Source organism: Macrobrachium rosenbergii, chromosome 14, assembly GCF_040412425.1.
Source record: "Macrobrachium rosenbergii isolate ZJJX-2024 chromosome 14, ASM4041242v1, whole genome shotgun sequence".
Classification (NCBI taxonomy): domain Eukaryota; kingdom Metazoa; phylum Arthropoda; class Malacostraca; order Decapoda; family Palaemonidae; genus Macrobrachium; species Macrobrachium rosenbergii.
The window spans coordinates 18,514,328-18,540,302 of NC_089754.1; the positions used below are offsets into that span (position 1 = coordinate 18,514,328).

General features: G+C 34.3%; 1 protein-coding gene across 6 annotated transcripts in view; it reads right to left on the reverse strand.

The window, feature by feature from the left end:
* The window catches only part of LOC136845746 (uncharacterized), a 732,048-nt gene that overhangs the window by 222,860 nt on the left and 483,213 nt on the right, over positions 1–25,975 (reverse strand). Inside the window, exon 1 of one of the 6 annotated variants that reach the window (XM_067115987.1) lies at positions 389–522. The exons of the other annotated variants lie outside the window; for them this stretch is intronic. The gene's annotated coding sequence lies outside the window, so the exon portion shown is untranslated. Of the gene's footprint in view, positions 1–388; positions 523–25,975 lie in introns of those variants that run through there. 6 annotated transcript variants of the gene reach the window in all.

The following is a 25,975-nucleotide window of genomic DNA, read 5'->3' on the forward strand; positions in this document are numbered from 1 at the left end:
TGTATTCAGGTTAATTAGAGCTCAAAAAAGATATTGGAATATGTAAACAATTTAAATCTCTCAATAATCGAGGAATCGTATAAGAATATCATGAAGACAATATTATTCATACTATCGGCTTCTTCAAAATTGGAAAAAAATCACTCTAAGAACGGTGGCGCCTGATCTTTTAAAAGTAGCTACTAATAATTACTGTTCGTACTCCTGTTCCAAAAATCACGGTTCTCGCGCGGTTTCTCAGTTTACGATTTCATTGCAAGTACTGAAGATGCTACCGACGAAATAATTTTCCTTTCTGTTACTGCATACTGAACAACACCCTACGCCCATTATTATTTAGGATAAACCAATGAGACTCCCACTTCATAAACATAAAGGCCCTTCTTACCGTGCAGAACGAAGTAAAGAAGAAAACCGTCGAACAAAAATCCTAGGGCACTCACTCACTCACGTCGTCTGATCGAATTCACCGCCAAAAGCCAACTATCCGTTTTCTGTTGGTCTAGGGAAGGTGTGACCCGCTGGCAGTGGCCACCATGGTCACACGGCCGAACCAAAATGTCAGGGGGTTAAATCGCAAAGGGGGATAACCTTCACGAGTGCTTCTCTGGTATTGCAACAATCGTTAGATTCGGGGTTGCTCAGCTTTGAGGAAATGCTTCCGGAAGTGTGGTGTATATGATTGTGTTTGTGCGTGCGTGTCATCTGTGGCTTGGTCAAGGAGGATTTATTGCATTGCCAGAAGCTCTTCGGGCTGAAACAAATAAAGGTGAAGAACAAGAGCTGTAGGGGAAAATCACTTGTCTAAAGGAAATGTTCTTTTTCACAAGGAAAAGAAAACTGAAGAAGGCCGTCACGTTTTTACCATTCTTAAACAATTACTATGCTTCATTTATTTGATTCAAGATATCACTTTTATTGATGACACTAATGGCAACAAGAAGGAAGTTATTATATTTCCCGAGTCACAGCAAGCGCCGTTTTATCTCGTAACACCAAATTTCATCAAATTGACAGTCCAAAGGGGAACAGTTATTGAACACTTTCCCGATCAGATTTTTTTTCTAAAAATCCGTTTTCACGGGTTTATTCTCCGAAACTTAATTTTCGTAAAATATCTGCACAATCTTCAGAAAGGAGCAGATAACATAAGTGGTGCTCAGTTTCTCCTAAGCCGCTGTATCCACAAATCGTGTTTAGACTGACAGAGTATCAGTAACAGGTTTGGAAGTTTCTCTAAGACCGCTGAAAAGACTTCTTAAGTTTGCTGATCTCACTTAAGTGAGTTTCTTTTGTCAGTTCATGGCTGATGCCATAGTGAGACGAGCTATATCATAAAAGAAAATATATATTTATATAAAATATTATCAAGGTAAGAGTACCTAGATATGATTAACATTTAACAAAAAAAATTCAACTCAAGCGCTGGACATGTACAATCTTAAGTTTTAATAATAATGTTTTGTATCCTTGTTACGAAAAAAACGTTTGTCAAAGAGTTTACGCAACTGAACAGCGTAGTAGTTAGAATCTTTAAAAAAACGTTTGAAGGTAAAAAATAGTAAAAAAAAAAAAAAATTAAAAATATTTAGGGTAGAGTTTCTATGCACCCTTGCAAAAACATTTTCCCTATAATCATAATAATAAACATCATAACAATACGAAGAAAAAGAAGGCGAAGAGAGAGAGAGAGAGAGAGAGAGAGAGAGAGAGAGAGAGAGAGAGAGAGAGAGAGAGATTTGACTGTTAAGCGCTAGGTAATAGCTAACAAGAAAAAGAAAGCGGAGGCAGTAAAGAACTGGATACAGTTCCATAAAAACGAAAGTCTGCCAATAGACCACCGCTCAAATTATACCCTTGACCTGCTGCACTCCTCCGGACAAGTCTTGCTGGCGACCTTGAACATCATGCAGCCGTGAAAACAATGCAGTTTCTTTTACGCGTGACTGTGCCCCTAAAGATATCATGATGATAACGCTCGCCAACACATTCTTAAACACTCACACACACACACACACACACACACACAGACAGATGATATATATAAATTTCTGACTCATATCAGGATCGAACCCAGGTTTTTCAACTGAAAGGCAAGGGCGTTGCCCACTGGGCCATACAAGTGAGTCAGAAATTTATTTCTGTTCCACACGTGATTGTGTGTCGATTATTTCTATCTTATTCACTCAGAAGGGATAATTGAATGACATGATATATATATATATATATATATATATATATATATTATAATATATATATATATATGTATATGTATATATATGTACATATAATATACATACATATACATATAAATATGCATATATATACATATATATATATATATATAAATTTATATATATATATATATATATATATATATATATATATATATCTTCTTTTATATATTACACATATATATGGAAATGTAGATGTTGACTGCAATACTCGTGAAAAGATGGATGACTGTTTTAAGGCCATTTGATCGCCTGGGAAGAATGGAGGACGTATAATGGGGGAAATTGGTTACAAATCGGAAGTCTTGGAACGAATGAGTCGAGACTGAACGAGAAAGTTCTGGCGTCATACCTTGAACAGGCTTTAACGACCGGAAGACCCTCAGTGCCCTACAATACAAACGTGAAAGCCCAACCAACAGGTCTGAATCAGAAAAATGAGTTCTTGTATTAATTCTTAATTAAAGCTTCCTGTTTGACTTATTTAGCTGTTTTTGGAACACTGGTCTCTTATCTAGGGGTCGTCATCTTTTTTTTTTTTTCTCTTAAGCAGTACTGAATCCCTCTGTGTCTCTTTGGGGAAGTCCCGCATTTGTAACTGCATAAGATAATGCCTTCTTCCATTAATTTTTCTTGTCACCTTCAGGTTTGTGCTGTATTAGGGCAATGCGTTACCGGTCTATTCGCTAGCCAAATAAAAAAGTATATATATATTCAACCCACCCAAAACCTTCATCACACACCACATTTTTTCCATCTGTACACATGCGCGAAATTAACAGTCCCTTGATATATTCAAGTTTTGTTCCCTTAGATACCCTCCTTGTCTCCCCGTCCTTTTGCAGATCTCCCACTAGTTTTTGTCTTTCACTTAGTCCTATATTCACATCTTTCACTTTCCTCCAATCATGCATTAGTTCCCTTTCTGGTATCTGTACAAGTAGACTACTTCAATTCTTCTCCAATCTCTACTGACATTCGTTACCTAATCTTCGTTGATTACATTTACCCCTTAGCCCGAAAATGCTAACAGTTACTCTCAACTTAGTACCCTTACGAATACTTTCAATTTATTTCAGCTTCTCTTCGGTACCACCAATTAACCCATAAGCTCATATGCATGTAACTGATGTAATTGACAGTTCAATTTGTATCCTAGAAGCATCCCAGTACACAGAATGTTCTTACTTCATTACCTGTCATTATACCAATACGACAATATTAAGCGGCTACATGGAACTAACAGTTATCTGAGACTCACTTTTATGCAAATCATGTTATTCTGATATTTATATATATCCAAACATTCTTGCTCACATTACAAAAAAATTTATTCACCTTTTCTAAACTGATATCTATGTGTTATACATTACCTCCGTTTACAATGTATTTCTTACGATTGCATTCGTAAGTTTTCTTTTGATTTACGTAAGCTACTTTCATCTTTTCTCTTCTGCTCTCCATCTTCTCAAACAAACGCTTTAAACCAAGCACCTAAATCATACTGTTCTTCCCCTGTTGGGCATTATGATCACTGCCTTACATTCTTAATCAGAAGCCCTTCCATATTCTGGGAAGGCTATACAACGGCTTATCTAAAATGATACAAAACGAGAATTATTTTTTTTTTTTACTCTTCCCATCTTTCTTTCTTTAGCTTTTAGTTTTCTGTAAAAGAAAACTATTGTGAAGGCTTTGTCTGTCAGTCCGCACTTTTTCTGTCCGCCAACAGATCTTAAAAACTACTAAGGGCAGAGGGCTGCAAATTCTTATGTTGATCATCCATCCTCCAACCATCAAACATACCAAATTGCAACCCTCTAGCCTCAGTAGCTTTTATTTTACTTAAGGTTAAAGTTAGCCATAATCTTACTTCTGGCATCGATATAGGTACTAACAACACAGGCCACCACCGGACTACTGGCTGAGTTTCATGGGCCGCGGCTGAAAGTTTCATACAGCATTATACGCTGTACGGAAAACTCGATTGCTCTTAAGAAACTTCGGCGCATTTTTTACTTGTTTTATTTATTAACCCTCGTTCTAGCTTTCATTTATTATCCACATGAAGCAAACCTTCAAAGTGGCCATATCAGACGCAAAACTACGGTTTCTCTTCAGAGAGAGAAAGTCTATATTTATTCTTTATTCCTTGCTCATCAAACTTTCTTTCCGCTCACACAGGTCAAATCCACTTATTCCTAAACAGGCCCAAATTATTATCAACATACATATTCTTTTTGTAGTTAGACACAAAAAATCAGCGAAAATTGTTAAAAACCGTAAGGTAGACCAAAATCATACTACAGAAATAGTTTTGATTGCTTTTGACCTGACACGTGTCTAAGGCATGAGTGTTACCATGTATAAGTGTAAGAGAGAGAGAGAGAGAGAGAGAGAGAGAGAGAGAGAGAGAGAGAGAGAGAATCACGATCCGTTTCTTGATTACGTCATGCATTTTCTTCTGCAAGTTACAATAAGTAATCGCTTATTTTGATGGGTTTACAAGGCTTCTCAGGTTTTATAGCAATTCCATAGACGTTAACACCCAGAGAAAGACGGCATAGAGTGGTCAGGTCATTAATGATTGTTTAAGTAGCTTAAATTCTATTAATAAACACGCACACACGCACGCACGCGCACACACACACACACACACACACACACATATATATATATATATATATATATATATATATATATATATATATATATATATATATCACAAAATCCACGTAAGAAGGTGAGTGAGAACTTGAAAATGTAGAATAAACTATGAAAGTGCTTATTCAAAGTCCTGGTTTTCACTCACCTTCTTACGTGGATTTCGTGATATTCTCAAGCACGCTTTCCTTCATGTGTTGCCTTGGATATATATATATATATATATATATATATATATATATATATATATAGTACATATATATATATATATATATGTATATATATATATATATATATATATATATACATATACACATATATATACACAGTACATATATATATATATATATATGTATATATATATATATATATATATATATATATATATATATATATATATATATATATATATATATATATATATATATATATATATATACCTAATATTCCATCTAGATAGACGAAAGGTTATTCAAACTGAATTTACGAGTAATCAAATTCTTCATGTAGGCAAAAACTAACACTTGAATTTTGACCAGACCAAATATTAAAGCTGTGCCGAGCTTCTCTTGATTCCAAATAACATGAACACAAACGTTTAACTTCAATTTTTAGAATCTTTATTCATGGCATCATGTGTTAAGCCAAAACACTCTTTTGAGCGAAAGGTGCCTAAATCTTCCACAAATTAAGAGTTTGGACCGAATTTTAGTGCAGCTCTTGAATGCTACTAGGAATGACGACATAAACGATAATGGTCCTTTTATCTTTCCGAAACCGGTCTCGTACGTGATTTCAAAGTAATTATACTTTTAAAGAGTAAAAAATTATTAAATTCGATTGCTATACAGTTTTTAATTGCCTATAAATGAACTTAAAAAATGTTCCCGTGCACATGACCGATAAAACGAAAACGATGTTATGAGGTAAGCTATTTATACTTTGATCTGTTAAAGGAAGCGTTGTGAACTGAAATAAAGAAATGTTTGCATTTCGTCTTTAATTCTTGCTGTCAAGTCTCTACTGCCACTATATATATGTACACACACACACACACACACACACACACACACACACACACACACACACACACACACACACACATATATATATATATATATATATATATATATATATATATATATATATATATATATATAGATATAGACAAATATACTGTAAACCAAAGAATAACAACCTAACGGAAGCATCAATATGTATATGCATCAAAAGTTAAATACTGACACTTCTTTTCATTTACATATGTTATACTGTGTATGTATGTATGAACATATTCAGATTTAGAGTGATCGTGGATGCATAAAACGCTAAAAATGAATAAAACGCCTTACCTGAATTTATCGTGATTTCATAAAATCATTAAATGTCAATAATATGTGCAATTTAACGATATATATGAACTTAAATGAACTATTATATCTGCGATAAGAAAAAATCTTTAGAATATAAATATAAACTGGCGAAGTCTCATGATATAATATATTTGGGATTGATAATTTTTTAAACATTTTTGCAAAAGGACGCCTACAGTAAACAAGGGTGAAAGCGCCAACAGAACTACCAGAAGCCAATGAAAATGCTGTTAATGTTGAATACTCTGCCTATAAATAGTAAACAGTGAATGAATCATGAAAAAGCGAACGACAAATATCCTAGGTCATAAGAAATCTGATCAAAATTTACAAATTCCATCCACTGCAAAGAATTAGATAACCTGTCTAAAGATTCGTCAATACCCCGCAGCCCAAGGAATTTTCTTAGACTTTTGTCAATGTTCCAGTTTATGTCGTTGAATGGTAAATTATCTCCCAGCGCAAAGGTTGCAGTTTTTAGCAGTCACAAACATTTGAATTACATTATTCATGATCCATCGGTATTCTGATTAGTTCATTGTCCGTAGTAGCAAGTGCGTTTGCCTGCTGTATATGAGACGTTAATAGCATAAATGACATAATGAAAGAAAGAAATATTCTCCTTCAATGCTGAGGAATAACAAAACTTTCACACTGATATCAAATTTGTATGTTAGCCACAAGAAGAAAATAAAAAACTAGGTACCGAGTGCTTTCGTGTAATTTTACACATTTTCATGGTACTCTGAAAATATACAACAATTATATCTAAGTACCCCGTACTTAATTTTCTTCACTCTTCCTTGTGGCGAACCTGCAAACTCTCCTAAAAGTTGGCATCTCTCCTGATATATACCAAACAACTTTGCTAGTTATAAGCCAAGGGCATCCCAGTTTTAATACTTGTTTATTAATCACCAAGTAGCGTTATAAATCCGTGATCCATTATTCAAAGGTTTTTTCCTTTATTCTTATTTTCGTTCACCATCTACCTCTGGCTATTCATCATAGGTATTTTCTTTTAATAGAAGAAAAAAACCTTTGAAAATTATATATTCCGGGTGAAGAACCAAGGAGAGTGGGCAGATAAATAAGAACAGTGAACAATGCAATTACGATACTGCTCAATTCGTGACGTCCTTGACTCCCAGCACATCTCTTTCTAAGATGAATTGCTTTTCCATGGCACAGTATAAACCCTCATGATTTCTACAAGTAATAACAGAATAAAGGCAATGATATAAATCGGATGATAGCTGAGAAATGAACATGGGAAAATCTAAGTAACTACTTAGAATCATCTGAATCGTAGGTTTTCAGTTGTGGTTGCTTTTGAGCCTCAGAGATAAGTGGTAGGATTTTTTTTTTTTTGATTGCAGGGATACCAGGAGGGGCAAAAATAATTTTATTGTTCAATTATAAACAGGCGAAGTCAAACCTTTCTCATATCACCATAAAACGAGAGAGAATAAATTATTGAAGAGGTGAGGCGTCGAAGAATGATCAAACAATATTAAACTCGCGTTGACATTATTAAATCAATGCGAGGGAATGACAATGACTGATGTTTCCCAAGTGGCAGCTTAAGTGTCAAACAGCTATTGGGAGCAATGACTGATGCCATTTTTGTAAAATGAAAAGTAATTAATTCAGAACAATAATAAAATAACAAAGACAAAATCAACGTAATTTGGTTTTAAAATCTTCAAACGAATAAGGAAATATAATAATATCCAAACTTGGGTGTCATCCAGGCATCAATGTACGACGCTTCCATATCCTACACTTTTTAAAGAAAATTTGTTTATCAAACGGGTTACCTCACAGAGCTTTCCATCAAATTCCACACTCTTCTTTGGTGATTGGGAGGATACGAAATCTAATAAATGATAAAAATTCATTTTTAGTTCACTTTCCTTTGCCTCCAAAGAATAATTTCGGATGTCAGTTCCTCTTGTAAACAGTGACAAGACGGGTTACGGTTACGCAAAGCCTTTGTCGTTATTGTAATTCGACGAGTACTGATGATAAAGGTAAAAAATAAATTACATTCACGTGAAAAAATTAACTCTATACTTTGCACCAATATTGGAGGCAGCACCAAGAATAGATTAATTACATTTTTTTTATATAATTAAAATTATTTATATAATCACTGTATACGAAAGATCTGTTAAAGATGCAAAGTACAGAGACTATAGAGCAGCACATTTAGAAAAGCTATTCAGCAGTACGTCTGAGAAGTAAGATTAAACATACTTGTAAAGCATTTTCACCGCTAAAAATTTCACAACTTTTAAATATTAAATAATATAAATCAATTGCGTTATTTCGAAACAGAAAGCTCAAAAGTAGCACGTCAACGCCCTAACGTACTGCCTCTTAACATCAAATACCCATAAGCTCCATAAGCTTCAAGACATTTTTCTCCTATTTCCACCGGTGGATTTGGATTCAAGCTCACATTTCACCAACCTGTTCTCTCCCACTTTCTCTACACGAACAAACTACCTCAAACCACTCGGATTAATGTTGACATTTTGATATTTTTATTTGTATTTCTAATTTCACATTCTTTAAACCGTATTATACATAAAATTGTTCTTCCTGGATATTAAGTCCCTTCTGTTTCAACACACACGCCTCAGTATATGCATATATAGTATATATATATATATATATATATATATATATATATATATATATATATATATATATATATATATATATATATATATATATATATATATATATATATATATATATATATATATATATATATATATATATATATATATATACACACACATATGTGTGTGTACTGGAACAGAAGGGACTTAATATCCATGAAGAACAATTCTGCATGCATGGTAAGAGAGATTAAATTCAGAGAGAACCTATGATTTTGTTTTACTGTGGCAGACTTGTTCAGACTGGCTCTATCTCTCTTTGCTTGTGTTCTTTTCTCGCTAATCAGAACCCTCTCTAAAAACTTGAAAATCTGACATTCATTATATATTTCAAACTGATGACACCATTACTGAGTTTTCTTGAAAAATGAAAATATCTTATATCTAGCCTTTAATAAACCAATTATACTCAAGCTATTCCTGCCACTCAGCCTTAACCTGTCATTCCAATCTGACGATCTCCGACATCTATCATCTAGACAATATGCCTCGAAGTTGTCGGTAATTACGATCTAGATCATCGCCGGAGGTTCTAGTGAGGCCTTTGATGCCATATGCTTGGGAGGGGAGGGGGAGGAACCATCATCCACATTCTAATGATGTCCCACAATGCTACGTCGCTCATAACTTGAGATATTTCATTCCATTTATTGCAAAACTGCCAAATGGACTTTCTGGCACTATTGCTAATGACACTGCTTATAAGCTGAAGATAGGCCTCGTCCTCATGGCCTTAGTTTTTTTCTGATTTATATTACTGATTTTACATACATATTTTATTTCTTTGTTGATTTATATAAATATATATTATTTACGTAATTTTTCCTCATTATTTTCCTTATTTATCCCATATAAACGTTCTGTTCTGCTGCAGCATTACTGATCAAGTAAGTGGTCACTCAGGCTTATTCCATGTAAAAGTTTGCTCGTATACGATAATAATAATAATAATAATAATAATAATAATAATAATAATAATAATAATAATAACAAAGAGATTTGCAAAGTTTTTAAAGACTGGTAAACAGTGGCTTTGATAGTACACGACTTAGATTGCTAAGTGTCTTGCCAAAGAACTTACTTCAGTGTTTTGTGATGTGTGGGAGTCATGTATGTACGGTATTAGCTATCATTTAACTTGGATTTGTCCTTTTCTCAAACCTGACCTAAGACAAACAGTTGTTTCATAGAGTCGTATCCTAACTCCCTCTCACGTTATTCTAGTACGAATAAAGAGTGAGGAATTACGATACCATTAATTTTTATATATCTACACTTCAGGCCCACTTTATACCTGCTTGCTACACTCTAACAGTACTCCCTCTTGTCACTAGTACGGGATACCATGATCTGTCGTTATTACTTATGAATTCTGTTAGTATTACTGAGTAATTCAATGTCATTCCTCTGGGCTTTTCATAAGATGTTAAAATGACAGGTTGTAACTAAAATATACTTCATTATCTAACCACCGTAATATGTTGGCAGATGATACTACTATATATATATATATATATATATATATATATATATATATATATATATATATATATATATATATATATATATATATATATATTATATATATATATATATATATACACCACATCCTTTTCGTCATGTTTTATGATGATGTTCTCTTGCGTATTCGTACTCTCCTCTTTTATCTTACCCATCAACAACACTTCTGCATCAGTGTTTCTTTCTAATCCTTCTTTATAGGCTTGAAATTTGTCAGTATCGGTATCTTGCGCATGTCTTGGGATGTCACATTCTAGGTCTCGAAATAATCAGTATGTTTTATTAGCTCATGGAATACTGCCTGAACTTTCCAACATAACAGTTAATTCTTAGCTAAAAAAAAGCCAACCTGTTCTAGTTTGGAATAATGTTTCAATATTTGAGTAGATTGTCTTTTACTCACTTCGTATTAACATAAACTTTTTCTTATTTACAACTTTCAGCATGAATTCTTGTAAAAGTTGCATTCTTTATTTTGTGCATGTGGACTCTTATGAGTATTGCCTTAGAAAATTTATAGTTTGTATAATTTTGTTTTTTATGTATATTTTTTTACGTAAAAGTAATCTACACCCCTACAGGCACGCCACTTGTAATTCCTAAATTCACATTTTAGTGTTTGTTATAAGCCTTTCGTGCTGTTTATGTTTCATAGGAGAAAATATTTTGCCGCTCCCTCCCAACTCTTTCCACCTGTCTAACTTTTGGAAGTGTATTTATCAAGCGAGTAAAGATGTCAGCTAAAACTCAACGTTTTTTTATTCTTGATTTTCTGACATAGACAAAACAAGAATTTTCCAGCTGTCTATTTGTCCTCCTCACTGTCTTTCAGTAAACTAAACAGCAGCTAAATTTAGCATATTCTTTCATGCCAAGATAATCCTCCTTTTAATATAATACAACATGAGACCGACGCAAAACACATGATGTCTGTTGCCTTCAAAAGTTCGAAATTAGTTTTGCAACTAAAATAGAGCCCTCACTGAAAGGCCACTGCTGCATGAAGGAAAAGATCAAAGTCGACCACAATTCCATTTAAGTTGTGTTATCTGTCAATTTAGTTTCATTCTTATGACAGGCACTTGAAAGACTTTTCCTGTCAACTAAGGAATTCTAAAACCTTTCGTATATATTTTTTCCGAATAGGGCTAGCAAAGAATTTCTTCACTCGGTTTTTTTTTCGATATATAACTCCACTTCTTTCCTTCAACGTCTCACAAATAACTTCCAGAACTTCTCTGTGCTTATTGCGAAGAACCTTCCTTGGAATTTTTGGGAGGACGTAGGAAAAAAAAAAACGCAAAACCTTTGATGTCTACTTAAAGCACCTTTGTTTCATTACAGACAACCCTTATACTGGTCTGCTGTTTAGAATACCAATATAGTTATTCGTAATAGACGATAATTCAATGTACTTTACTTAATCTTCATATTTATCTTTGAGAATACATTTGAAATCTAACCGCCTCAACTTCCCACTTGCGAAAAGGTACGGTGATAAAATTAGAAAACTCATTGAAACTTCCAATTCTTTCAAAATCCTCCCTCCTCCTGGTCGGTTAATGAGATAACAAGATACATACTTAACATCCTCCCCAAACAATTAGATAAATTTGCATATATATGAATTCAAATAAGACCGCCTATTCCTAAGCCCTCTTCCTTCTTATCACCCTTCACCCGTGAGGTCCCTAAAAATAGAAAGGCAGATGTTTTGTCTACCTTCCTTCCGCTTGCTGGGAAGTTCTCCCCCTTCGCCTTCCTTTTCCCCAGTTTGAGAACCTCCTACATCCCGAATAAAACGGGTTCCTTAACCCTTACTTCCAGTTAAATAAATCTACCCCCTTTGTCTCTCCATCGGCTGAATCCACAAATCCTCCTCAACGTCTTGTCTCCCGCTGCCTATTTTCACTTTCTTTTTCTTCAATGTATTCCAGTGGCGCCTCCTTTTTCAGACTCACAATTCATTGGGCGTTTTGCTCCCCTTTCACTCACACTTCACACATTTTTTGCTTCTCAGTATCAATTTTTCTTCTCAATGAAACAATCAATTTCTTAAAGCGGTAATTTTAGCGTTCTAGAATGGTCCAGTTTTCTTTTTCATAATGTCTTTATATTTTTTATTTACTTATTTCTAATTGTTCGCCATCTTTTGGCTATACAGCTCTTTAAGGGTGCTTTTATTTTCTTGTCAGAGGAGTTCTAATTATATTCAAGTCAAATAAACGTTTTTATTAGATTAAACAACAGGCAATAATAAGACTCAGTTAGGGATGTTTAACTTCATCTTAATAATTTCAAAAACTAAAAGCTCTGGAGACGGCGAGTTACCATTCATTCATCGTTTTTTCATTCTTTCTCATTTTTCTTTTTTATTTTCTTTCGAGAATGGCTCTTTTCTCCAAGTCCCTGCTACCACTTAACTAACCATCAAGAGAACGTCGTTGCCGCTCTCTTTCTTCAATCGGGGAGGGATCACAGACCCCCTCTCAGCCTTTCAGCGCTTTCTCGTGCGAATAATTCTTTTAACACAAAGGAAGGAATTGTAGTCTGTTTCAACCATAAAACTGGTTATAACTCAACTGAGGCATTCATTGCGAAAGGGAAAATGGTTATAAAAAGATGGTCGAAGAGAAGGAGTAATGGGTAAAAAGATGGAGGGGGAAAATGTCTTTTGGTAAAGTCTACCATATATTAGAGGCTGTAATAATGTCTTTTATACTAATTCATCTCCTCTATTAATGTATGAATATTTTCAGGTTATCTATCCACTGGGTTCTGTAATTTTGTCCGACATCTAAAAAAGCATATGCTCATAGTTTAACATGATTTTAACACTTAAGAACTGTCTTTTTCTGAAATTCTAAAAACGCATATTCATGCAAAGGACTTAGCAAGAACTGACCATTTTGCTTTCATGATTTTCCCAGCAAAGCTAACGAATGTTAGTTATAATACACCATACGGGATTCACACTTCAATAATATCGATTATCAGGAAAGGTTCCTTATCGCTAAATCTAGACCAAGTATAGTCCACTTTTTTCCTTTCATATTTACATTTTTTACACAAAAATTCTTACGCTTTGGTCATGCTATCACAATTTCTAAGGAAAAGGCCATTTCCCGATGTCATGATCTACTCACTTTGATGATTTCTTAAAAAAATAATGTACGGAATATTTATTTATTTTTCAAAACAAGAAAAGTTTTGATATATATGAAACTATTCAATAAATTACATCTTCCGTAACCAACGAAAAATTAAATGATCTCTTCTTTTTAGTTAAGAGAGAGAGAGAGAGAGAGAGAGAGAGAGAGAGAGAGAGAGAGACTGCAAAGCTATCAGAGAAATGCAAACGATATCGAGTGCATCCAGCCGCAAATGCAAATGGTTATTTAATTTAGATAACCTTTACATATTACTGCTCACTGAATCATATATGAAAACCAGTAATGACCACTTTCAGTATTCATAGCCAACAAATTTCACACTTTTGTGATACCATTTTGTTTATTCGCATATGTGGCATTCCAAGAACTTTTTTTCTTTATTCACGGAATAAGTTTGAAATTCCTTTTATCTGAACATGCTTAAAAACTTTACAATGATATTTCATAAGGAGTCTACTGATTTCCTTACATGTGCTTTGTAAGGAAAGAAACCGCTGATGAACACACTTATAAGATATCTTGTAGGAAGTGCTACTCTGTAAGCCACCACGTATTTTAGGTAATTTTTAATTAGTTCTTCTCAGATTATAAGAACAGGAAACAGGGAAAATAAACGAGGAAACCACGCCCTTCATTCTGTTTTAAGGCGAATAAAAACAAAACCAAACAAAACAGTGTTTTGCAACGCCAAAGGAAAACTGCTGCCCTTTAAAAGCGACTGCCACCAACACTGAAGCCCGGAGACAAGCTATCAAACCTAAATGGTGAATAAGAATCGAGGACGCAGTGGCATCAATTTCACCCGGAGATTGCAGCTTCGGGCGCAAAAACGCTGATGGGACCGAGAGACTGTGCAGCTTTAGGGGCGTGAAGACAGATGGTATTCGACCTTTACTTGTGATAACAGAGGACAGCGATGACGAACGACAGGTGGCAAAGCAAACAAACAAATGTACCGGATGGGGTGAGAGTCGAAGTTAAAAGTGGAGTGACAGTAGGCATATATTTTAAACGAAAGAAAGAAACCTGTTTTTTCTGGTGTTTGCAAACGGATGGATAAAAATTTTGGTACTGAGAAGTAATTAAGGCATTCCATTTCCCTGGCTGATGTGACTTCTATACTTTAGCAAACGCTGGCGTTAATAAAATTAAGCTGACGAAGAATACTCTATGACCATTTAAGTGCAGTTCTAGTAAATGCTTGGAGAGGGTTCATGGCCTTTAGATAATTATTACGCAACAGAGCATCTTCAGTTCAAGCCAGTCACACCGAAAATAACTCGAAGAATGAAGTTTCTTCCTTCCAAAATTGATAACAATACGAAAGAAAATAATTAAAAGACTGCGACAACTACGTATATGCCCGTTTTGTATGATATATCGTTGCACTCACAAGAGACTGTATATTACACTGAATTTATGATTATAAATCCATTGGCGTTGTTTGGAAAAAATGAAGCACAATTCATGAAGTAAAAAAAAAAATCATGATCCAGGCTAAAATCTTCAATTGTTCCCCTGTGATTGTCAAACAAAGATTATAATTCTGAAACGTAGGACTATTGACGCTGACTCGGTTGTTCTTCTTTCCATAAATGATATACAAAAAAAAAGACGATAATTATTTCAGCTGAAGGTAACAGGATTAAAAAAATGGCATACTGAAGAGCGAAAGGAAGCTCTGGCCTAAGAACAAGAATGCGGGTAAATAATAATAATAATAATAAAAATAATAATAATAATAATAAACGAGTAGCGCCACTCTGCAATGATTTCGCAATTCTTAACAAAAGTGAAACGTTTTAACGACCCCTGTTTACGATATCAATAAAACAAGACCCTCTTAATAGGGCTCATTTACAACTGAATAATCTTTTCGTAAAAAAAATCCACACTCAAAGTAAATAGCAACCATTTATAGGGCACAATAAATTAAGTCTAATGTATTGGAAAAACGCTAGAAATATGTTTCTTTGGGTGGAATTATTCTTATCAGCCAGGAATTTGTATATACCTATAATGTCGTCAAATACTGAAGTGTTATCTCTCTCTCTCATATATATATATATATATATATATATATATATATATATATATATATATATATATATATATATATATATATATATATATATATATACTTTAATCTTTTGGTTATTATATATATATATATATATATATATATATATATATATATATATATATATATATATATATATATATATATATACAGAGATAGATAGAGAGATACATACATAGAGAGAGAGAGAGAGAGAGAGAGAGAGAGAGAGAGAGAGAGAGAGAGAGAGAGCCTATGAAATAGCTCCAGGTCATTGCTCTCATAATTCGTGATAAAGGAAAAATTTATAGAGGGAAAGGGACTGAAAAATGTGAAATGAATAAGATTACTGGAAATACTTCCCCTACGGAGGTTATTCTTGACATCAAAGGAAGTCGAAATATTGACAAGATCGTCACGCTTCAAATAAAATTTTACGAGGTCCACTGAAAAATATATAGCTTACGTCGACCAAATTACACAACACACACACACACACACACACACACACACACACACATATACATATATATATATATATATATATATATATATATATAAATATATCAATCAATAAATAAATTATATAAAAGTATAAATCAGTCAATCAATAAATAAATTAATATTATATATAAGTATATGTATATATATATATATATATATATATATATATATATATATATATATATATATATATATATATATATATATATTGTTACCATATGAATAGGTCATACCATTAGCCTATTCATAGGGTTTATGAAAAAAAAAAGTTCAATTCGGATATACTGAGAGGAACGAGGAGTGAAGGAGTGCTGTAAGGATATAGTGAAAGAGGTAATGATAAAGAGGAGTGTTAATATGCAGTAGATGCGTAAGTGAGGGCAAGATGAACGTGAAGAGTGCATCTTCTGTAGGGCGGCTGAACACCCTGCTGATGAACCTTCTGTATGGGCTTAAGAATAGGCTAATGATATAAAAGTTGTCTGCACTGCATTTTGATGCGTGAGTTAAAATGTGAATGTGACAGAAAATGACACCTTGGTTCATGGAATCACCCCTGTTATAGGTATTGGTTTAATATTCATAATATATATGCATGTATTTCTCTAGAAGGGACGGTCCCAGTAAGGTAGAGTCTTGCATCTTCTCATCAAGTATTCAGGGATGAGGGTGCTAGCCTTACGCCCTTTTTCATGGAACCAGCAGACGTTGGTATCCATTTACGGTAAGATGAACCAGTGGGCGATAGGTTTGAGCGATCTAAATAATTAACAAACGTGAATCGAGTGCTGTGCCACTAATCCACATTTAGACTGATCCGTCTTCTAAATATAGGAAATGGAGTCTTGTATATGTGTGGTAAAAGAAAATGGCCAAGGTATACGCTGAAATGATACCCTCATATTAAATACCCTACTAAATAAAAAGGCGGCAGTTCTAAAGTCAATACAGAATCTAGTGATGAATATAAATATTAGGTGAAAACACACTGGAACATCCTTTAGAAGATTTGAGCCTCTTAGAAGAGGAAATAGCTGCATGCTCAACGAAAACTAGTTAGTCTAGCCGAAAGTCATTAAAATTACAATTCGGTTCTTGTACTATTCCAAATTATATAAAGCATTAATCAACTACTCTGTAACCATTCTCCATTGTCAAAATTTACAAGCTTAACTGATCGGGGAATATGAAGGGGCTCCATGTCTTTGTGGTGAATCATTGCAGACTGGGGTTCGTGTGACACATGAGTTTTATCAAGACAGGCTGAAATGTGAAGTCTTTGCAAAAAAAAAAAAAAAAAAAAAAAGGCCAGCACCAGTAATAAAAAATCAAACAGCCCACAACATCGAGGCACAAAACAGTCTCTGTATATTATAAGGATAAAGAGGTATCTTAAATAAGATACCTAGAAGTAAACCGCAGTTTTTTAACGAAGCCGACTTTTCGTTTTTCAAGAGTATTAAGAATGACAGGGGAAAAGGAAGAAGACAAGTTATGCAGAGAATACGCTTTTGCTTCAAGATGCCAGAATATGGTTTACAACATTCTCGAGTGACTGAAAAATACTAAAATATTCACGTTCGAGTTAAGAATTTTGAATATGCTCGAAATGAAACTGGCAAGCTGTAGAAATGGAATTCGAGCAGAGCGAACGCATATAGACAAGAGGTGTAAAGTGGAAGTTTAAAGGGATATTACGGTTTGACAAAATGCTTTCCAAAGCTAAGTCGATGGTACTGAATATCCAAGAGAGTACATGTTCGAAGGCCTTTATGGAATACTGGAAGCAATGAAGGAACAGAAGAAAAATGGGAAGTTGACGGACTGACAGGAGTTGACTATTTTAGGAAACTTTTGATTGCTGAAATACTGGATTACACGATTCATGCAATATGCACAATTGAAACCTAGGTTTCTCTGATGATTATTACAGGTGAATCTATAAGTGTCATAAAACTTTAAATGCTTCCTATACTGCAGTTCTTTCATTGGACACAATGACCAAACAATTGATTTATCATCTATTACTTAGTAAAAGGAGACACGCAATCATGTACATATGTAAATATAAATAACTATACACATTCAAACATTTAACATTGAATTCAAATGAATGACACCATCAGTCTTCCAATTTGCCAAGAACTAGTCATCTTCTGCACTGTAAAAATTGAAAAGATAAATTTAGGAGAAATTTCAAGACCGCATCATTATGCAACATAAGCATCACCAGAGGATAAAATCTTTCATCTTACTCAAGAGTTTTGAGCTCTTTAAATTCTTAGAAGGGAAGCGCGTGGAAACCATTCAACTTTTCACAGAAATAGAATACTATGATGCAAGAATTTTTTATATATATCCGTCGGAATTAAAAAGGCAAAGGAAATATTTTTCCCGGATTTATTGAAGATGATAAAATTTGTTATTTGATTCTTTTGGTATTTTCATTACATCTTGATCTGAAATAGGTCAAAGAAGGAATTAATTTCACAAAGTAAACAGAGAGCTAAGGAATTAGGCCATACGGAAAATGTCAGGATAAACACAAGCTAAGAGCAATAGTATATCTAAATAAGATTAAACACATTTTAGAAGACTAATGTATATATGTAAAATATTTCAAAATAAAATTGAAGACATTTTAGAAGGCTAATGGATGCATGTATAGCATTTCAAAATAAAATTAAAGACATTTTAAAGAGTAATGGATAGACGTATAGTATTTCATATTAAGATTAAAGACATTTTAGAAGACTAATGGATATATGTAAAGTATATATGAAATGCATTTCAACCGATAATGATTTTCCAAAACTTTCACGCCTATAACTCTTATTTCCATAGATGAATATTCATCGACATGTTCTACGCCAAATGAAACCTAAAATCATACTAAACACATCACATATAAATGCATATATATATAAAGCGAAGCCTCCATAACCTGACCCCAGATAATCGAACCTCCCGAATAAAACTGGTCCTTTGATGGATCGGAATTTTGAATCCAATAATCCATCACCCCTTAAAAGGTATCGCGCAAACAAGCCATTTTAAACCCACCCTTCAGAGACATGGAAACACTGAGCATATTAAAAGAACCTCTTTCTTTTCGGGAGGGCGAATTCGTTAGTCTTCTTTAAATTTCTCAGCTTCTGAGAGAGAGAGAGAGAGAGAGAGAGAGAGAGAGAGAGAGAGAGAGAGAGAGAGAGAGAGAGAGAGAGAGCAGCGGTTGATAGAATGAAAATTTTCGGTTTTTCCCCTATTTTCTGTATACATACATGCATACATAAACGCTTTATATATGCACACACGCACACACACCACACACAAACACACACACACACACACATATATATATATATATATATATATATACACATATATATGTATATATATATACACACACAATATGTGATGTACAACAGGGGTAAATGAAACACTGGGAATAAATCCTGACCGGTCTCGTCTTTTGTGTTTCTACGACATGTTCAAGGAGGCTAATACATAGTGGTAGAAATTTACAATCTATGTTAGAATGACACAACGAACAAAATACATACCGTTGTAAATATTCACATCTGATGTGAAAGGGGGAGTCAAGTTACTACTCCATTTGCAAGCCTTGCTTATCTAAATGGGTGGGACCAAATCTTTGCTCTAGGACCAAAGCCATCTCCCATCCCATCAACGTCGTTGTTCCACACCTGCACATTCCATGTAAATATTCTTGTCATATTGCCAACTGTCCGCATTCATCAGTGATCAGGGCTGAGGTATTGTCAATCGAAATATATGGATCTGTCGTGTTGATAGAATGTTTTTATGAAGTTTTTGGATTTCGACGAGCACTGTCAAATTGCAGCAGAAGTATTATGTACATGTATATGTATATATACATAGGTATATACTGTATATAGATATATATATTTATATATAAATATATATATATATTATATAAGTGTATGTATGTATATATATTATATACATACATATACATAAACATATAATAATAACTTCTAAAGTTGACAGCTAAGTACAACAGTATAATCTACTCTCCTCTCTTGCTTCAAAGTAATAAATAAATGATTGTAAATCATGACTTAAAACAAACAGAGCTTCCTATTTTTTCTATTTACATAACGGGATCGGTTAAAATTACAACGGTTCTAAAAGACGCTTGGGTTCACAGGTTCAAAGCTCCTGGAAATATAAGTTTCTTTCAATAATTTCTCAATCTCGCGAGGCGAATCGATATTGCATAAATAATTTTTTGTGTAGTGATGGCTTCCGCGCTTAAGTGCATGTAAGTTCAACCCCACTCTACAAAAAAAAAAAAGCTTTTCTGTTCACGGAAGACGATATAACATGTAGTTCATGATACTCATGGGCTGTGTGAAGTCAACGATACTCATGGGGTGTGTGAAGTCAACAAGTCTCTAACCTTTGTTGTGGTTAAATTTCACCTGCTTCTAAAAGACGCTTGGATTCACGTTTGAGGATTCTTCTCGAAATTCAAAGCTCCTCGAAATTTAAGTTTCTTTCTGTATTTTCTCATTCTCGCGAGACGAATCGATATTGCATAAATAATTTTTTGTGTAGCTTCCGTGTTTTAGTGCATGTAAGTTCAACCCCACTCTAGAAATAAAATAGCTCTTCTGTTCACGGAAGGCGATATAATATATAGTTCATGATAGATACTCATGGGATGTGTTAAGTCAACGATACTCATGGGATGTGTGAAATTTCATCCTCCCTCGCCGGCCTCTTCGGCTAATTTGTAATTCTGGGCTACACCCGTTTCGCAAATGGTGCTGAAATGGTTTTTTGTCTTAGTGACGTTAGCCGGATTAAGTTTAAATGAGGAGTCATCGGGTAAATATAGCATTCAATTTTTCACCATTTTAAAGAGGGAGAAGTTACGCCCACAGATGAAGAGCGGGATAAAACCGGGAAAAAACTGAATGAAAACAAATATATCCTAACTTAATCAACAAAAGAAAATAGTCTTATTTTGCCATTATAAAAAACAAAACTAAACACTATAATGGAGACGGAGAGAGGGCAAATAATCGTCAATGCTCTTGAGACACAAAAGAATTCTTCATATGCATTATTTTTGCTTCTTTAAATAACAAAAACTGGGGGTGGATAAACACCTGAGCATATTCTTCGTAAAACTGCTGTTGACTTGGCAAGCTCAACAACGCTGGCCAAAATGTATCACTTTGTTTAGTTTCTCAGTCGCTGTAAAAGTTCAAAGCAGGCATTCAAGAATAAGATGGTATGTTGACTCTGGACAAAAAATTCGAAATATATTTTAAAACGAACATACTCTCAAAGCGTGTAAATTCTGAAGCAACACAACCGTTTAAAAAAGAAAACTGAAGCTAAAAGCATCTTGAAAGTAAGACTGACATGTGAATGCACTCGACCAATGGGACCCAAGCTTGAATGAGGTACGCGGTAACAATATTAATAAATTTGATTCTAAAGATGAGGACGCAATATCAAGTATCTAATAGCAGGAACGAGAGAGAGAGAGAGAGAGAGAGAGAGAGAGAGAGAGAGAGAGAGAGAGAGAGAGAGAACATATTCCTCCTTTGTTATATCGTAATATGTTCCAACGAATGCTTTTCAGCATATGGAGGAGAAGCGACGTTAGGAAATCAGACGGCGTAAAAACACAGTAGCAGGTAGTTTACTTAACTTCCAGTTTCTATGCAATCTTGAATATAAAATCATCTAGATAATCACTACCGTCTCCAGGATCTTTGAACATCAAATGGGGTAATTCTGGCTTGTCATGGTAGTTGGACTGAAAGAGCAGGATTGGATGCTGCAGGGACAGGAACTGGAAGGGCCGAATGTTTCTGTTTCTGAAGGTTCACAAATGTTTTTCTGTGCACTTGTCAGAGTACTTCTTTTCACTGGGCATGAGGCATTTGTTAAAACATTCCTTACAAACTGACTGGACGAAAAGGTCACGAAATATAGTTATTTCCACTTGAAATGTGCATTTTGGTTTGAACCAAACGCATGAGCATTGATTCTCAATCAAGGGACAAGATTTACCTTTTTATTTCTAACATCGATGGGAGTTATTTTATGAGAAATTTAGACTGTTACAACTCAACTGAAATCCAAGAGATGTGACACTTTCATTCCTGAGAGTTTTCTAATGGTTACTGCGGGGGACTAAGCCGACCGCTTTTTTCCTCTGGATTAGACGTGAGTTTAAAAGAATTAAATAAGAGACTTACAGAACGGCCCAAGGATTTATACAGGTGAGCATGTACCGTCAGAATAAAAGGTAATAATTGGTGCTGTGGGAAAACGTTTGAACTTATCCTGCAGTGGGAGAAGTGACAAACTTTCACTTGTGAGATCAAATACCTGCACCCTTGGGTTCTCTTAAAAATCTGAAGCAACTATTGTAACCAAAGGAAATTACAAACTTTCATACCTAAGAGCTTTAGATATTGTAAGATGACGTTCTACCTTAATGATTAAATTTTCTTTGAAATTATATACCATGCCGTTGCCACTAACTAAAATACCGCGATATTATGATGGGCAGTCTTTTCAGGTCGTTTTCATATAAACTGGTGCAACTGGAAACTGATCTAGTGAGTATTCTTGATATTTCTAGGTCCAGTAGTAACTCACTGTAAATCTGAAGAGCCACAATCTGAATAGTCACAGTGCTCAAGGACTGAAGATTTTATTGTGAATATTTCTAAACCAGTTCCTTATCCTGTTACCTGAGACTACAAAGATACCATGACTGGACTGCAGAATGAATTTCTTCACAAAATTATTTCGACATGATAATTCGACAACACTTGTAAAAAATCGCTTAAAATTCCCAGCATTTTACAATACCAAAAACAATGTAAGGAAGTGATTTCGCGCCTTTGATTAAATTCAATAGCATGGATACCCCTGCTCCAAAGGAAACACAATTTCCCTCAACTCAGAGTTCAGAGATACAAGTTACAATGGTACGTTTTGGGGGTCAGAAATACGACGCTTTGTGTGCACACCAACATGAAGCTTTACCGGATAAAATGTGTGGGTAATTAGCTGGTTTGATAAAGGTGAAATACCATAAAACTAAGATCCATCAGTAGACAACAAAATATATTTCTCCTAATTTAATCTTATACTAAGGTAAATCCTGCACTGAAAAAGAATTTTATTAACTGTTACAGAGCATAAAGAAATTTCAAGAATAGTTGCCAAGATGTAGAGTGAATTCCGTACAAATAAACTCTTATTTTCGTGCCATGGGTTATATGCTCTTTTCAGACAGCAAAAATATTGCAGCAGAGCCGATGGTTTCAGTTAAGTTGAAAATGGTGTAGCTAAAATAATGCAATAAAAAGAAATAGTAGGGCAGTATGTCGGATTTTTAGGCAGTTTATAATGTGGGCATTATATATTTATATAATTGTTAATGCTTTCCTAGCAGTCATACGTATTGCGGATTGGTTAATATGACGTTGAAGGAATATAATTTTACAATCAGCTTTAATATGGAGAGGCAAAAACTTTCATTCAATTTATGTATAACAAGTCACGTTCTCGTATGAAATTGTCAACTGCACATTGAATATTTAATTCGCAATAATATTTAGTAACAGCTGATGACGATACCATTGCCTCTCGAGGAGACATGTGCTGTAATAAACACGAACCATTTTCATCTTAGCGTTCAAAAAAATTCTACATGCCGAAGATTAAAAATCCTCAAGAGAGCATAACAGGAAGGTGGAATATTCAGACATCTACATGCACTTTTTCCTCTGTAAAAGAGTATCCGCAAAGAGCAAAATATTGTTTTAAGAACAGTGCCACATACGTGCTTATATTAGTAATTCGTGCTGTACGGATATTCGCCAAGGGCTAAGTAGGAGCAGCTGACATGTTGTTGGTGACATTATCATTCCTACTACTTCAGGAGTCTTTGAAGATGAAAGAGATCGTGCATCTAAAAGCTTTATAGGGCGAGCCATTTACGGATTCCATCTGCTACCGACATCAAAGGCCAGCCGTTATAATATTGTCCAAGTAGCCGTGTCTTTTCAGTTTATTTTTATTTAGAAATCAAAGAATTTTCGACTGGCCCTATTTTATGGGTTTTTCCAGACTTCTCATATTGAAAATCTTATATTTCTTTGGAACTAACCTCTACGTAAGACTTTTATATTTTTATACTTCTTCATAACTCCAACCCCACCAAATTCTAAACTTTTGTTTTTCACGCGTTCATTTTCATTATATCGACGTAGAAGATTCTGGGTTAAAATTACCCAAATCGTTTTGTTAAGGAAACACAGTAGCTTGGTCATAGATGATCAGTATGACCAAGAGATGATGACAACTCAACTGCAAAACCAGAGGCCATTCTCATACGAGCAAGAGCAACCAAGTTCATACTCTATAAAATTATAAAGTGAAAGTCTGTTACTGTAACACTCAAAACAATTTCAAATATATATATATATATATATAAAAATTTCTGTTCAAATATATATATATATATATATATATATATATATATATATATATATATATATATATATATATATATATATATATATATATATATATATATATATATATATATATATATATATATTAATCAGTTCTGTTACTACTAGAGCACTAATGGTAAGGAAAATAAACGGAAAAGATACCGCAATGTACCAAGATAAAGCGAATTGTCCTGTAAGAGCAGGTAAATAACTCACAAGTGTCAGCGTGGCAACAGAATGCTTAAAAATATATCGATATGAAGAAAGTGAGTCACTTCGTCGATGCGCAATATATACTTGCTTGCCTTACTTTGTTACCGGGATATTTTGTGCTGAAGGACTCCAAGGTTCTTGTCAATGCTTGCTTCTGTTTCTCAACTTCACGTCCCGAGTCAATTAAAAGTAACCTCTAAGCACCCTAACACGTTCATGAGATCCTGCGCTTTACTTGATTTGTGATCTAGAGATGCCTGGTAACTGAAGGTTAACAAAATATACACGCAATAATATTCTTTTTGTTGGGAGTATGCGTCTCCCAAATCCGTCTCTACAGACCTTACTTTAAAATGGAAGACAACAAATATCAAAGAAACTAACTAGAAAGGTAATGGAATTAATTAATAAAAAAAAAGGAACATGAGAGGATTTTCATTTCTGTATAACATGGCTGCCAAATCTTTACCTTGACAGTTAATCTAGTCGTAAAGCAAAAATTTCGTTACAATACGACTGTGATCAACCACACAGGGGAGAGAGAGAGAGAGAGAGAGAGAGAGAGAGAGAGAGAGAGAGAGAGAGAGAGACTAATGTTATCTTCAGGTTTGGCATGTCCTGGAATGACGTCGTTTCCTACACAAAGAGCTTAATTAAATCGAGGGAGGTCCTTCTCAACCCTATCCTAATATTCCTATTCTAACTATAATATGTAATAGCGAATGTCATTAATGCCAGTGAAAAATATCTCACCTCATAATACTTCAGCGTCAGCCGACTTAGAGACGTACGGGCGGATGTTGCCACTGCTTCATTTTTTATTAGCAGTTAATACTCACCCAGGTGAAAAAAAAAAGATGCTAAGCAAGATGCAACAGACATACAAGTTATGGTTGTCAAATGAATATTCTCTAGACTAGGCATATAAAAAAGGCGGACGTAAACAACTCTGAACTCTCTCTCTCTCTCTCTATATATATATATATATATATATATATATATAT